Genomic DNA, 15,313 nt, shown 5'->3' on the forward strand with positions numbered 1-15,313 from the left:
CTGTCAATAACAATCAAAAATTGATCATTCAATCAACCAGTGATATTTATTGAGCATTTGCTGTGTGCAGAGCACTCATTTAAGCACTTGGAAGAATATAATACAATAGACTTAGTAGACATGAGCTCTGTTCGGCACAGAGAAGTTAAATGACTTGCCGAACTTAGATTTGTTCCTTAAATTCCATCCTCCCTCAGTCCCACAACACATATACATATTCATAATTCATTTATTTGTATTTATGTCTGTCTCCCCTTCTAGACCAGAATCTGTGAGCCCACTGTGGGCAAGGGGTTGTCTCTTTTTATTTCTGAATTGTACTTTCCAAACGCTTAGTACAGTGCTCTGCACACAGAGAGTGTTCAACAAATATGATTGAATGAATGAGTGAATGTCTGCCAACTGTTATGTTACATTCTCCCAAGTGTTCAGTACATTGCTCTGCACACAGTAAACACTCAGTAAATATGATTGATTGATTGATTGATTTTCTGACTCAGGGACACCTTTCCCTGCTGGGCAAAATGGCTGCTGTTGCTGCCAAACTATTTTCATATCCAGAAGCAGTATTTCAGGGCTTCTCCTTCTCCTGGAGCCAAGTTCCAGCCTGCTCTATCTTATTCCAGCTCTTTTATCCAATAGTTGTGTCTTGATGTCTGAACTATATGGTAGCTCAGGCTAGTAGGCAATGGGTGCAGACACTATCCAAAAATAGAATATAAAAGCCTTCAGTGTGTGTCCAAGAGATCTTAAAGAGCTTGACAGTCTTCTCTTGTCCAGGAACATATGGTAGCAAGAGAAAGGGAAGGGTGGTCCTCTTACCATCACAGCATCCTGGAGTCCATCCCTTTCTTACCTTCTAAACTGCTATCATACTGGTCCAAGCACTTGTCCCACCATCACTAATGCATCAGCCTCCTTGCTAACCTTTCCTGATTACTTCCTCTCGCAACTCCAGTTCATACGAAATCTTCTCCCTGGATTATTTTTCTAAAAGAGTGTTCAGCAACATGTCTCTCAGTTCCTCAGAGAACTCCAGTAGTTGGCCATCCATCTCCACATCAAACAGAAACTTCTTACCATTGACATGAAGACACTCACCCACCTCTCCCTGTCCTACCTAACCTCACTCATCTCCCACTACAATGCAGCCTGCACACTTCTCTCCTCTAACACCAACCAAATTACTGTACCTCGAGCTCCTGTCTCTCTCCACCCACCCCTTGCTCACATCGTCTCTCCTGCGTGGAACTCCTTCTCCCTTCATATCCAATGGATATGACTCTCCTATCTTCACTCCCATTTTCAAATCCCTACTAAAATTATGTCTAAAACTAAAAACATGAAGCCTTTCCTAACTTCTCATTTCCCCAGCCTATTCACCCTCCCTTCTGCATCACCAATGCACTTGGATCTGTACCCCTAAACACCGAGAAGCAGCGTGGCTCAGTGGAGAGAGCACGGGCTTTGGAGCCAGAGGTCATGGGTTTGAATCCCAGCTCTGCCACTTGTCAACTGTGTGACTGTGGGCAAGTCACTTAACTTCTCTGGGTCTCAGTTACCTCATATGTAAAATGGGGATTAAAACTGTGAGCCCCACGTGGGACAACCTGATTCCCCTGAGTCTACCCCAGCACTTAGAACAGTGCTCTGCACATAGTAAGCGCTTAACAAATGCCAACATTATTATTATTATTAGATACTCACTCCATGCCCAGCCCCAAAGTACCCAAGTACTCATCCTTATATACTGTAACTTCCCCCATCTATAATTTAATTTAATATTTGCCTCCCCAACTAGTTTGTCCACTCCTTGAGAACAGAGCTCATGTCTACTAAGTCTATTGTATTATATTCTTCCAAGTGCTTAAATGAGTGCTCTGCACACAGCAAATGCTCAATAAATATCACTGGTTGATTGAATGATCAATTTTTGATTGTTATTGACAGATTTTAAAGAGAGAAGTAAAAAGAGCACAGTTCTGGGAGTCTGAGGACTTGGGCTTTAATCCAAATTTGACTGATTGCTTGCCGTGTGACCATGGGCAAGTCATTTAACTTCTCTGTGCCTCAGTTACCTCACTGGTAAAATGGGGATAAGAGTGTAAGGCCCATGTGGAACAGGAACTGTGTCCAAACTAATTAACTTGTATCTACCCCAGTGCTTAGAACAGTTCTTTGCACATACTAAGCACTTAACAAATACCAAAAATATTATTATTATCTGTGCCTCAGTTACCTCAACTGTAAAATGGGCGTGAAATTTTTCTCCCTCCTACTTAGACTGTGAACCCCATATTCACTTAGCAAGCACTTAACAACACTTAGAACAATTTTTGACTCACAGTAAGCACTTAACAAATACCACCAAAAAAATGGGTTGGTGAAGAGCCTGAAGTAGCTCAAAATTCAAAGAGCATGTCTGGTGCCTAACTTCCATCTAGGGTTGGTCCGGCTGGGAGGTGTCTGATCTGTATCTCAGGGAGGCCGTCTTGATTCTCAGGAGAAGCACTTAGTTGCACAGACAGGCTTAACTTCCTTCCAGTAAGACTGGTGTGAGCTGGGATTGTCTCTATTGCTAAATTGTAGTTTCCAAGTGCTTAATACAGTGCTCTGCACACATTAAGCACTCAATAAATACAATTGAATGAATGAATGAATTTACATCCCATAACACAGCAAGAAGGAGCTTGGGTATCCTTTGCAGGAGTTGTCTTTGAAACACACCTACACACTTGTCTTTTGTGTGACCTTGGGCAAATCACCTAACTTTTCTGTGCCTGTTACCTCATCTGTAAAATGGAGATTAAGACTATGAGCCCCACAGTCCATGTCATGGACCTTGACCAACCTGACTATTTTGTATTTAACCTAGGGCTTAGTACAGTTCCTGGCACATAGTAAGTACTTGACAAATGTCTTAAAAAAATGAATTCACACTTCTGCAGTACAGGATGGAAGTAATGTGGCTTATTGAAAAGAGTTTGGGGCTAAGGGTTAGGAGACCTCCATTCTCAAGTCTAACACTCGTTGGCTGTGTGACCTTGGGCAAATCACAACTTCTCTGTGCCTTAGTTTCTTCATCCGTAAAACTGTGAGGCCAATGTGGGACAGAAACTGTGTCTGATCTGAATGTGGTGATTCTTCACCAGAGCTTGGCACATAGCAATCACTTAATAAATACCAATGTTATTACTCTCCTGTTCATCAAAGAGGTTGTTTGAATTATAAGAACAATTCAATTGGTGCTTTAAGAGTCGTCTGTTTCCAGATATTCAGTGTCTACAAGTATTCAATTAATATTACATGCACATTGTTCCGCAGCATGGGTTCAGCAGACATTGATTCACAGAAAAATTTGCCAGGACACTGTAGCTTTCTGCCAGCTTCATTGGTTTGATCAACCCAATCATCATGAAGCACCGAGCTGGGAAATTACCTAGGCAGTTTGGTACCACCTAAGTGGTCATTCCAGGTCATTCGTTTAGACTGTGAGCCCATCATTGGGCCTGCCAATGTCTCTATCTGTTGCCTAATTGTACATTCCAAGCTCTTAGTACAGTGCTCTGCACATAGCAAGCGCTGAATAAATACTATTGAATGAATTCAGAAGGGATAATTGCACAACCTTCATCTTCACTTCAGGCATTCTGGAACTAAGTCTCCAGAGCTTTGAGTGGTAGAGAAGGAGAAAATCAGAATCTAATTTGTGCCTCGCTGAGAGAAAGCTTTATGAAGCAATCAATTTTCTTCCTTTTGGAAATGCTTGCGGAATCGTAAAGTTGTCAGTGTGTGGTATAGAGTCCGGTGCTAATCTATATAGTTCTTGAGTTAAGGTCAAGTAATAAGCACTGGCATCTTGCGAACTGAATATTATAGTTTTCATCCGGAATTGTTCCTTACTATATACTGAGCAAAGATAATTATTTCCTCATTGTTGCATTGGTGAGGGAAGTTAACCAAGGCCTGCTGACATTTCAGAAGGCCTGTGACCCTGGCAGTTTTATCTTGAACGTCAAGATGCAGAGTAGTCAAGGTTTTTAGCAGACTACACAGACAATACGTTAAAAAATGATGGATGAGTAAGAACCAAAGGAACATTCTTAAAGGAACTTTTTATGTGTCAAGTCCCGAATGAATCTAACTTCTGCAAACTGTGAAGACAGAACAAAACAAGAATATCTCGAAAGCTGAGATTTGAGGTTAGCTCAGAAAAAAATATTTCACTACTGTCTTATTGGGACAGTTTCTATTGTGTGGATTTTGTTGCCAGGGTCAAAGCGAGATCATCTTAGCTGTGCCTCAGTGGCTCCTTTCAATTTTTATCAAAACCCTTAATGAAAATAATGGAAATTTTTTGTTTGCTAATCTGTAGTCTTCGCCCCACCACATCATAATTGCTTTCCATAAATCTTGACTTGTCTGTTGACGTCGAGTTGTTTCTGACCCATAGCGACACCACGGACACATCTCACTCTCCATCTGAAATTGTTCTGGTAGTGTAACCATAGAGTTTTCTTGGTAAAAGTATGGAAGTGGTTTAGCATTGCCCCCTTCCACACAGTAAACTCGAGTCTCCGCTCTTCACTCTCTCCCATGCCACTGCTGCCCAGTATGGGTGAGTTTTGACTTGTAGCAGATTGCCTTCCACTCGCTAACCACTGCCCAAGCTAGGAATGGAATGGATATACCTCTGCTTGACTCTCCCTCCCATAGCTAAGACTGGTAGAATACTGGAAACTCTTCGGGTGTCATCCTGAGAGGAGATTCCATAAGTACTAAGGGTGATTTGGTGCTTCATGTTTGAAGGGCTGTGTTTCATGATATTTCAATCAGTGGGACTTAGTATCATAAAAATCTCTCTGAGGCAGTAATAATTTGGAAATTCCAATATCACATCAATTGCAGAATCTGACATCTGGGTATAATTGAACGATTCATTAGATGATTGCGGATCATTGATTTTCTGCAGAGAAAACAAATAGATTGAAGCTTCTATGTATTATTTTCATCCAATCAATCATTCAGGGTCCCATAATGTTCCTGTTGTGCCATGAGAAGTGAGTGGGTTGCAGACCTCATAATTTGAGTCAGAATTATTTTATTTCAGGCAAATGCTATTTTTAACTTCAGAATGCTGTTATTCAGGTAAATTTTCCTTACAAGAGACAAGTTCTTTTCTGAATATATTTCTGTTTAGTCTGGCACAAGATTAATATTCTTGAAGTCCACTGTGCTTGGCTTACAAAAATGTCAAGCAAATGGAAATAATTTATTGACAAATTAATCCTGGGGCCATTTCCGCCTCTAGATTGTCAACTTGTGGGAAGAGATCATGTTGTACTCTCCCTAGCACATAGAGTGCTCTGCATGCAGTGCTCAATAAATACCACTGATTGATTGATTTCTAAAGAAAGGATGGTTTCTAACCTTTTTTTGGTCTCCCTAGGCTGATGCTGATGACAGAACAATCCTGCCTCTAACAGAAATATATAAGAAAAGGCTACAGCATTGAACTCTATGGCAACTCTTAATTTTCTTCTCTCTATAGTCTCTTAAAACACCAGGCAGCTTAGTGAGTAGTGGGCTAGTGGTTTAAGTCAGGCATAACTTTTTGGGGACAGATGGAGAAGAATTTATGTATCAGAAATTCAACTGAGAAGAGGGTAAAATTTAAGTTTAAGATTAATCAATGAAGAAATAGTGAGTTCTCAAAAAACCCATTGATTGATTAAACTAATGGATGGGGCAAGGGGAGGGGAAATACAAGCACAAGAGGACAGGCTACACAGCTGCCAAACAATGAAAAAAGTGAAACGATAATAAGCAAATGGGAATCTTGGAAAAAGCCACGTTATTAGAGAAACCTCCTCTCAGGATCGCACCTAGAGAGTTTCCAGTATTCTACCAGTCATGACTAAAGGAGGGCGAGCCAAGCAGAGGCACACCCATTCCATTCCTAGCTTGGGCAGTGGCTAATGAGTGGAAAGTAATCTGGTACAAGTCAAAACTCACCTGTGTTGGGCAGCAGCAGCATGGGAGTTAGTCGAGGGCAGAGACTCATGGAAGGAGGCAATGGTAAACCACTTCCCTATTTTTACCAAGAAAACTCTATGGATATGCTACTAGAATGATTGCAGATGGAAGTGGGGCATTGTAGGAGAGATGTGTCTATGGCATCACTTTGGATCAGCCACGACTCAACAACATAAGACAACAACAACATTAGTGACACAGCGAAAAAACTGAAGAATGAAGAAGCCAAGGAGAAAAAGAAAAATTTAAAGGACAGAAACTCCAAAGGGTAAAACAAGTGAATAATGAATTCAGATCTAATATGCTATTACAACCTAGGTGAGAAGGACTACTAAGAGAAGTAGACATTACAAAGGAAATGAAGTATGATTCTGCATTTTAAAGTGGGGTGGCCAAAGCCATTGTGTTTAATAATCGTTGGGAACACTACATCTCAGCTAATACTGCTCATTCCTCTCACGCTAACCTACTCACTGTGCCTCCTTCTTGTCTGCTTGCCACCAACCTATTGTTTAGATGCTTCCTCCTGCTTGAAATTCCCTTTCCCTTCATATCTGACAGCCCAACCTTGAAATATTAATCTTCCCACTTTATATGCCCCAACTGCCACTTCCTACTGTCCCACCCACATAGCAAATATGTCCAAATCTCATATATTATATTACTTCTTCCTATATGTAATTTTCTTCAGTGCCTGTCTTGTTAGCTAGAGTGAAAGTTCTTCACAGGCAGGGTTTATTGATTAAAGAGGGCAACCCTTCTCCCGACCATGCTCGGCAGGAGGGTCAGTATGCTGCAGGTGTCCCATGGCCTAGGGATAGGCCACGAGCCTGGGAGTCAGAAGGTCATGGATTCTAATACCGACTCCGCCACTTGTCTGCTGTGTGTCCTCGGGGAAGTCATTTCAATTCCTCTGTGCCTCAAATACCTAATCTGTAAAATGGGGATTAAGATGGTGAGCCTTATGGGGAACAGGGACTGTGTCTAACTTGATTTGCTTGTATCCAACCCCAGCGCTTAGAACAGTTCCTGGCACAAAGTAAGCAGTTAACAGATATCATCATTATTATTCAATGCTGGTGACTGATTTCATTCTAGGACCTCATTGTCTATCATTTTGTCCTGTCATTGAATGTTGACTATGGTTTACAGGGGATGCTGACCAAAGCTCTCATGAGGCATTGTCTTTTGCAGTAGGGCTTCTGCAAGCCACAATAGTATTTATACCTACAGGTAGAGAAGCAGCTTGGCCTAGTGGAAAGAGCATGTACCTGGGAGTCAGAGGACCTGGGTTCTAATCCCAGCTTCTGTCACTTGTCTGCTGTGTGACCTTGGGCAAGTAGCTTAACTTCTCTGCACCTCAGTTACCTCATCTGTAAAATGGGAATTAAATCCTCATTCTTCCATCTTAGACTGCAAGCCCTATCTGTATCACACCTAATCATCTTATATCTACTCAGGTGCCTAAAACACTACTTTACACATAGCAAGCACTTAACAAATGCTCCCTCTCTTTTTTCCTTCCTAACAGCCATCTTCAACTGTTTGCTCTCCAGCGGTTTTTCCCCCCTACTTTCAAAAGTGCTCATGTATTCCCAATCCTAAAAAATTCTTCCCTTGACCCTACGGCTCCCTCCAGTTATCGTCCCATCTCCCTCCTACCATGCCTCTCCAAACCCATTAAGTGAATTGTCTACACACTCTGACTCCAGTTCCTCTCCTCTAATTCTCTCCTTGTCCCTCTCAAATCTGGCTTCCACTTCTTCACTCTACAGAAACCACCCTCACAGAGGTCACAGATGATCACATTCTTGCCGAATCCAATAGGCTCTACTCCATCCTAATCTTCCTTGACCTCTCTGCTGCCTTTGACACTGTTGACCACCCACTTCTCCTGGAAACATTATCCAACCTTGGCTTTACTGACACAATCCTCTCCTGGTTCTCCTATCTCTCTGGCCGCTCATTCCTAGTCTCTAGTCCAGGCTCTTCCTCTCCCTATCACCCCCTAATTTATGGAAATTCCTCAAGGTTCATTTTTAGGTCCCCTTCTAGTCTAGTCTATACCCATTCCCTTGAAGAACTGATTTGCTCCCATGGCTTCAACTACTACCTCTTTGCGGATGATACCCAAATCTACATTTCCAACCCTGATCTCTCTCTCTCTCCCCAGTTTCACATCTCCTCCTGCCTTCAGAACCTCTCTACGTGGATGTCCCCAGACACCTCAAACTTAACATGTCCAAAACAGAACTCTTTATTTTCCTACCCAAACTCTGTCCTACCCCTGACTTTCCCATCACTGTAGACAGCACCACTATCCTTCCTGTCTCAAAACCCAGGAACTGACCTTGGTGTTGTCCTCTACTCATCTATCTCATTCAATCTATTTACCATTAAATCTTGCCAGTTCATCCTTCATGAGATTGCTAAAATCCTCTTTTTCCTCTCCACTCAAACTGCTTCTATGGTGATCCAAGCATATTCTATCCCAACTTGATTACTGTATTAGCCTCCTGTATCTTCCCACTACAGTCCATATTTCACTCTGCTGCCCAGATCATTTTTCTACAAAAAACATTCAGTCCATGTTTCTCCACTGCTCAAGAACTTCTAATAGTTGCCCAACCAAATTGGCACCAAACAGGAACTCCTTACCATTGACTTTAAAGCACTAAATCACCTTGCGCTCCTGCACCTTACTGTGTTGCTTTCCTACTACAACCCAGCCTGCACACTGCACTCCTCTAATTTCAACCTACTCACTGTACCTCAATCTATCTTGTTGCCAACCTCTCGCCCATGTCCTGCTTCTGACCTGGAATACCCTCCCTCATCATATCCATCAGACCATCACTCCCCTCCTTTCAAAGCCTTATTGCAGGCACATCTCCTCCAAGAGACCTTCCCTGACTATGCCCTCATTTCCTCTTCTCACATCTTTCTGCATCCCCCTTGCACTTTGATTTGCTCCCGTTATTCACCCCTCCCTCAGCCCCATAACACTTAGAGACGCAGAGTAGCCTAATGGAAAGAGCATGGGCCTGGGAGTCAGAGGATCTGGGTTCTAATTCCAGCTCCACCTCATGTCTGCTTTGCGATCTTGGGCAAGTCACTTAACTTATCTGTGCCTAAATTTCCTCATCTGTAAAGTGGGGTTTAAGACTATGGGAAAGAGATTGTGTCCAACTCGATTTTCTTGTATCTACCCAAGCACTGAGCACAGTGCTTAGCACATAATAATCACTAAACAAATATCACAATGATATTTTATGTACATATCCATAATTTGTTCATTTATATCAATGTCTGCCTCCCCCATAGACTGTGAACTCAATGTGGGCAGGGAATGTGTCTACCATCTCTGTTATATTGTACTCTCCCAAGTGCTCAGTACAGTGCTCTGCACACAGTAAGCACTCAATAAATATCATTGATTGATTGACCGATTATCTGTACTGCGTAGTTGACAGATTTAACAGCTGTAGTAGTAGAAAGCATATTTGTCAACATCTGCCTTGTTCAAAGCATTTGTACTAAGTGCTGGGAAATTAGGTGAAAATTCTTGCCTGTCAACTAGTCAATCTTATTTATTGAATGCTGTGTGCAGAGCACCACTAAGCACTTGGGAGAATACAAAATAATGGCGTTGATAGATACATTCCCTGCCTGCAAGGAGCTTACACCCTCCTTTATTCTCAGGTTGTGCACCCTTTGAGGGCCACAGACTGTGTCCAATTTTCACCATGTTTTTTAACCAATGCTTGTAAAATGTTCTGTACATAGTATCATCTTAATAAACACCACTACTACTATCGATGGTTCCACAGTCCTCAAGGTGCTCACAATCTAAGAATGAAGGAGGTGAGCCCGTTGTTTGGTAGGGATTGTCTCTATTAGTTGCCAAATTGTACTTTTCAAGCTCTTAGTAAAATGTTGTGCACAGAGTAAGAGCTCAATAAATACGACTGACTGAATGAATGAATGAGTAGGGATGGGCGTCAGGCACATAAAGAAGACAGAGAAGCAGCATGGTATAGTGGATAGAACAAAGGCCTGGGAATTAGAAGGACCTGGATTTTAATCCCGTCTCTGCCACATGTCTGTTTCATAACCTTGGGCAAATCACATAACTTCTCTGAGCCTCAGTTACCTCATATGTAAAATGGGGATTAAGAGTGTGAGACCAATGTGGGACAGGGACTGTGTCCAACCTGATGAATTTGTATCTACCCCAGTGCTTAGAACAATGCTTGGCACATGGGAAGCGCTTAACAAGTACTATAATTATTATTATTATCAGTAAGGCAGAGAAAATAAGAACAAAAAAAAGTACTAAAGATAAGGACAATGCTATGTACAACAAAAGGGATAGGGCATGTGGCTAGAGAGCAGAACTTTGGGGTCCCAGTGTTTCAGAGTCCAACAGACCCAGCGACAGCCTCAGCCATAGGCACACCATCCTCAGCACAGCAGCGACGAGAAACGGGAATGTTTTTCGTTTTGTAAAAAGAAAAATGAACAGGCCGCAGTTGAAGAAAGGAATTTCCGAAGGCCACGAGATGAATTAGGGTATAATTCGGGAGCAGAAATTGCACAATTTTTCTTTGGACTCAATGCAGGAAAATATTAGAGATACAGAGATAACAGAGTAAGGCTTAGTGATTTTAATTTAGTTATGTTCAAAACAAGTATTCATTTGAGAATTAAAAATAAGCCAAATTTTCAAAGAGGACTTTGAGTTGCATAAAGGGATATTAAAAAGGAAAATACTATTCAAAGCATTCATAGGAATCCAATTACTTCAAATAATAGAACAGAGGGACACAGAAGATTACTGGACTGTGTTCAGAGGGAATCAATGATCGTGGTGGATTCTGTATGCTGTAGAGCAGTTAATCTGCAATAATAATAACAACAAAAGGCTCCTAAAATGGAGATGGTACACTGCTCGACAAATAACCCAAACCAGGTCCTCCAGAGCAGTAAGACACATCATGGTTTAAAATTAGAGACATGAACTTTTTGGCTCTTTTGGAGGTCCAGGCTCAGATCGCTCTCTGGCCTTGGTTTTTCTGAGCTAATCTTCTCTTAGTTCTCTTCCTGTTTGTGACTGCTCCTTCGTAGTTTCTTAGTTTCCAGCACTGTCTCTTTGTTATCTGCTCATTCATTAAGGATGGTGCCCCAAAAAGCTTAGTATCCTGGCCAAGTACTGTACAGTAGGTGCTAATACTGGAAATGGGAAGATATGACAAAAGTGGTGATGATGATGATGATGATGTTGTTGATGAAGTTGAATTGCAGAATTACATCTCCAGAGACTGAGGATAGAAATGCTCTCTCTCAAGCATTATTCCCAGAATGGACATCCAGGGCTGACACTGGCAACATTTTAGCATCACTGGATTCATTCATTCAGTTGGATTTATTTAGCAGTTATTGTGCTCAGAACACTGTACTAAACACTTGGGAGAGTACACTATAAGAATAAACAGACGTATTCCTTGCCCACAAAAAGTTTACAGCCTAGATGGAGATAAAGACATTAATATAAATAAAATAATTAATATATGTACATATAAGTACTGTGGTGTTGGGAGGGGAAGTGAATAAAAAGAGCAAGTCGGGGCGATGCAAAAGGAAGTGGGAGAAGAGGAAAAGAGGGCTTAGATAGGGAAGGCCTCTTGGAGGAGATAATAATGTTGGTATTTGTTAAGTGCTTACTATGTGCAGAGCACTGTTCTAAGCGCTGGGGTAGATACAGCGTAATCGGGTTGTCCCACGTGAGGCTCACAGTTAATCCCCATTTTACAGATGAGGTAACTGAGGCACAGAGAAGTGAAGTGACTTGCCCACAGTCACACAGCTGACAAGTGGCAGAGCCGGGAGTCAAACCCATGACCTCTGACTCCCAAGCCCGGGTTCTTTCCACTGAGCCACGCTGCTTCTCTAATGTGTCTTAATAAGACTTTTACGAGGGGGGTATTAATTGTCTTTTGGATTTGAGGAGGGAGACAGTTCTAGTCCAGAGGCAGTCGTGGGAGAGGGGTCGGTGGGAAGGTAGATGAGATTGAGGTACAGTGAGAAGGATAGCATCAGAGGAGCAAAGTGGGTTGGTTGGATTATAGTAGGAAAGTAGAGAGGTGAGGTAGGAGAGGAAAAGGTGATTGAGTACTTTAAAGACAATGTTGAGGATTTTTTATTTGATGTGGAGGTAGATGGGCAACCACTGGAGTTTCTTGAGAAGCAGAGAAACATGTCCTGAACATTTTTATAGAAAAATAATCCAGGCAGCAGAAAGAAGTATGGACTGGAGTGGGGAGAGACAGGAGGCTGGGAGGTCAGGAAGGAGGCTGATACAGTAATCAAGACTGACTAGGATGGGTGATTGGATTAACGTGGCAACAGTTTGGATGGAGAAGAAAGGGCAGATTTTAGCTATGGTGTGAAGGCGGAACCAAAAGGAATTAGTGATGGATTGAATATGTGGGTTGAATGAGAGAGAGGAGTCAATTATGTCATCAAGTTTAGGGGCTAGTGAGACAGGAAGGATGGTGGTGCCATTTACAGTGATTGGAAAGTGATAGGGAAGCAGCGTGGTTTAGTGGAAAGAGCCTGGGCTTCGGAGTCAGAGGTCATGGGTTTGACTCCCGGCTCTGCCACTTGTCAGCTGTGTGACTGTGGGCAAGTCACTTAACTTCTCTGTGCCTCAGTTACCTCATCTCTAAAATGGGGATTAACTGTGAGCCTCACGTGGGATGACCTGATTACCCTGTATCTCCCCCAGAGCTTAGAACAGTGCTCAGCACATAGTAAGCACTTAACAAATACCAACATTATTATTATTATTATTAAGCCACGGATATTCACTCAATCATATTTATTGAGCTCTTACTATGTGCAGAGCACTGTATTAAGCACCTGGGAGAGTATAATCTAGCAGTGTAAAAGACACATTCTCTTCCCACAATGAGATTACAGTCTGTTGACTACTTGCAAAGACGGGCTTCTGAATAGAGACCAGGAACAACAATCTACATCCTCACTTTCTGTATAGTCCAAAAGGTCCTCACCCACGCAGAGAGAAGAACCATCTGGTCACCTAGAATGAGATCTTGGAGATTGGAGAAATGTGAAAATCAATCAATCAATGGAATTTATTCAGTACTTACTGTGTGCAGAACACTGTTCTAAGCAGTTGGGAGAGAATAGGACGGTGTTTGGTTGGGAAGTTCTGTTTTAAGTTCAGTTTTAGACATGTTAAAACTTGAGGTGATGGGAGGACATTCAAGCAGAGACGTCTTGAAGGCAGGAGGAAATGTGACTGGAGAGAGGGAGAGAGTTCAGGCCTGGAGATGTAGATTTAGGAATCGCCTGCATAGAGAAGCAGCGTGGCTCAGGGGGACATTCAAGTAGAGATATCTTGAAGGCAGGAGGAAATGTGAGGCTGAAGAGAGGGAGAGAGATCAGTCCTGGAGATGTGGATTTAGGAATCACCTGCATGCCTGAGTGCCTCAGGTCCCTCATCTGTAAAATGGGGATTAAGACTGTGAGCCCCATGTGGGACAACCTGATTCCTCTGTGTCTACCCCAGCACTTAGAACAGTGCTCTGCACATAGTAAGCGCTTAACAAATAACAACATTATTATTAGAGAAGCAGCGTGGCTCAGTGAAAAGAGCCCGGGCTTGGAAGTCAGAGGTCATGGGTTTGAACGCCGGCTCTGCCACGTCAGCTATGTGACCTTAGCTGTGTGACTAAGCAAGTCACTTAACTTCTCTGTGCCTCAGTTACCTCATGTGAGCCCCATGTGGGACAACCCGATTACCCTGTATCTCCCCCAGCGCTTAGAACAGTGCTCTACACATAGTAAGTGCTTAACAAATACCAACATTATTATCATTATTATTATTATTAGAGGTGGTAGTTAAAGCCATGTGATCGAATGAGTTCTCGAGCCCGGGGAGAAATCTTGGAATTATGTGATAGATATGCCTGGTCCATTGGGCTCTTGGAGAGCACTGAACGTAAGACAACTTGTGTTGGGACTGTTGTGGGGATAATCATATCCCAGAACTTAGCAGGGCCTCTACATTGTTCCTGCTTCCTAAATGGGGGTCAGAAGCATCACGCGAAGGAGTCCCAGGATGTTTATACTGAGTTCTACTAGCTCCCGCAGTGGAAGAGCAGAGTGGCAGGCTAAAATAGGACAGGAACTGCCAAGTCCTAGTCAGTAGTACATACCAGACATTGCTGACCCCTGATTTAGTCTGTTTGAGGAAGCCAGCATTTAAACTGTTGTAAATGTCACTGGATTGCTTTTTGAGCACACCAAGAGCTTTACAGCAGTTTCAGCCTAAAGTAGAGGGGTTACTTTTGATCAAAGACTCATTAAGCTAAATAGTCCTTCACTTATTCCTTCAGGGATTTACCATTCAGTGAGATCGACTCTTACTGTCATTTACAATGGATGCAAAATCAAATGTTCTGTACCTCTTTATTTATCTTTTTGCTACCTAAATCAAGAATCAGTAAGATTTTTCTACGAATTTTGCAATTTGCATTTTGTCACACCTAAATGAGGTTTCAAGGGCAGGAACTATGTTTTTCTCTATTTGATTTATGCTCCCAAGAAGCAAGTAAAAAGCTCTGCATGTAGTAGATGTCCAGTAAACATCACTGATGACTGATATTGAATAGCCCATGTTGCTGACTTCAAAACTTAATTATAGGTACTTTCAAAAATAATATCAGTACTATGGACAATTTATGTATCTTTCCAGGTAGAAAAATGAGGGCTGCTAATAGAGTGTGGCCATATGACATCACATGCATTATACATGGCATGCAACATAAAGTAATGATATCATCAGTGCCATTTTGCAGAAGTACACCAAGTTCATCCAAACCAAGAGTGTTTCCTTGGAGTGTGGCAGGGTGGGAAAGGTGATCCTTGACCTCCCACTTGTATTCCTTCCTGGTCCTTCTCAAAACAAGCTAAAAGATTCAGCAGCAGGAGCCAAGATGGAGAGAAACTAGGTCCTTACAGGACAACTGGCTGTTTTAGCTGTAGCATGTCTTAGAGCTGGTTATTGTACACTTACCCCAGGGCTTGTCACATAATTAGTGCATAATAAATCCCTTAAATAATTAATTAAAAATTGGGGTGGAGGAAAATGGGGTTAAAAAAAGGTCTTGGCTGGATGGTTGTAAAATATCCCTCTTCCCCTCCAAAATTCACTACTCTTCGCAACATTCCATGTTTGTCACTATAAATC

The 15,313-nt window shown here is 42.2% G+C and overlaps 1 non-coding gene across 1 annotated transcript; it reads right to left on the reverse strand.

Annotated features, from left to right (window-relative positions):
- Positions 1-4,628: 4,628 nt before the first annotated feature.
- Positions 4,629-4,766, reverse strand: LOC114809754. The gene has a single exon (XR_003757532.1). It is a non-coding gene; the product is annotated as a small nucleolar RNA SNORA7 (small nucleolar RNA).
- Between the last annotated feature and the right edge of the window lie 10,547 nt (positions 4,767-15,313).

The sequence above is a fragment of the Ornithorhynchus anatinus genome, chromosome 2 (assembly GCF_004115215.2).
Source record: "Ornithorhynchus anatinus isolate Pmale09 chromosome 2, mOrnAna1.pri.v4, whole genome shotgun sequence".
Classification (NCBI taxonomy): Eukaryota; Metazoa; Chordata; class Mammalia; order Monotremata; family Ornithorhynchidae; genus Ornithorhynchus; species Ornithorhynchus anatinus.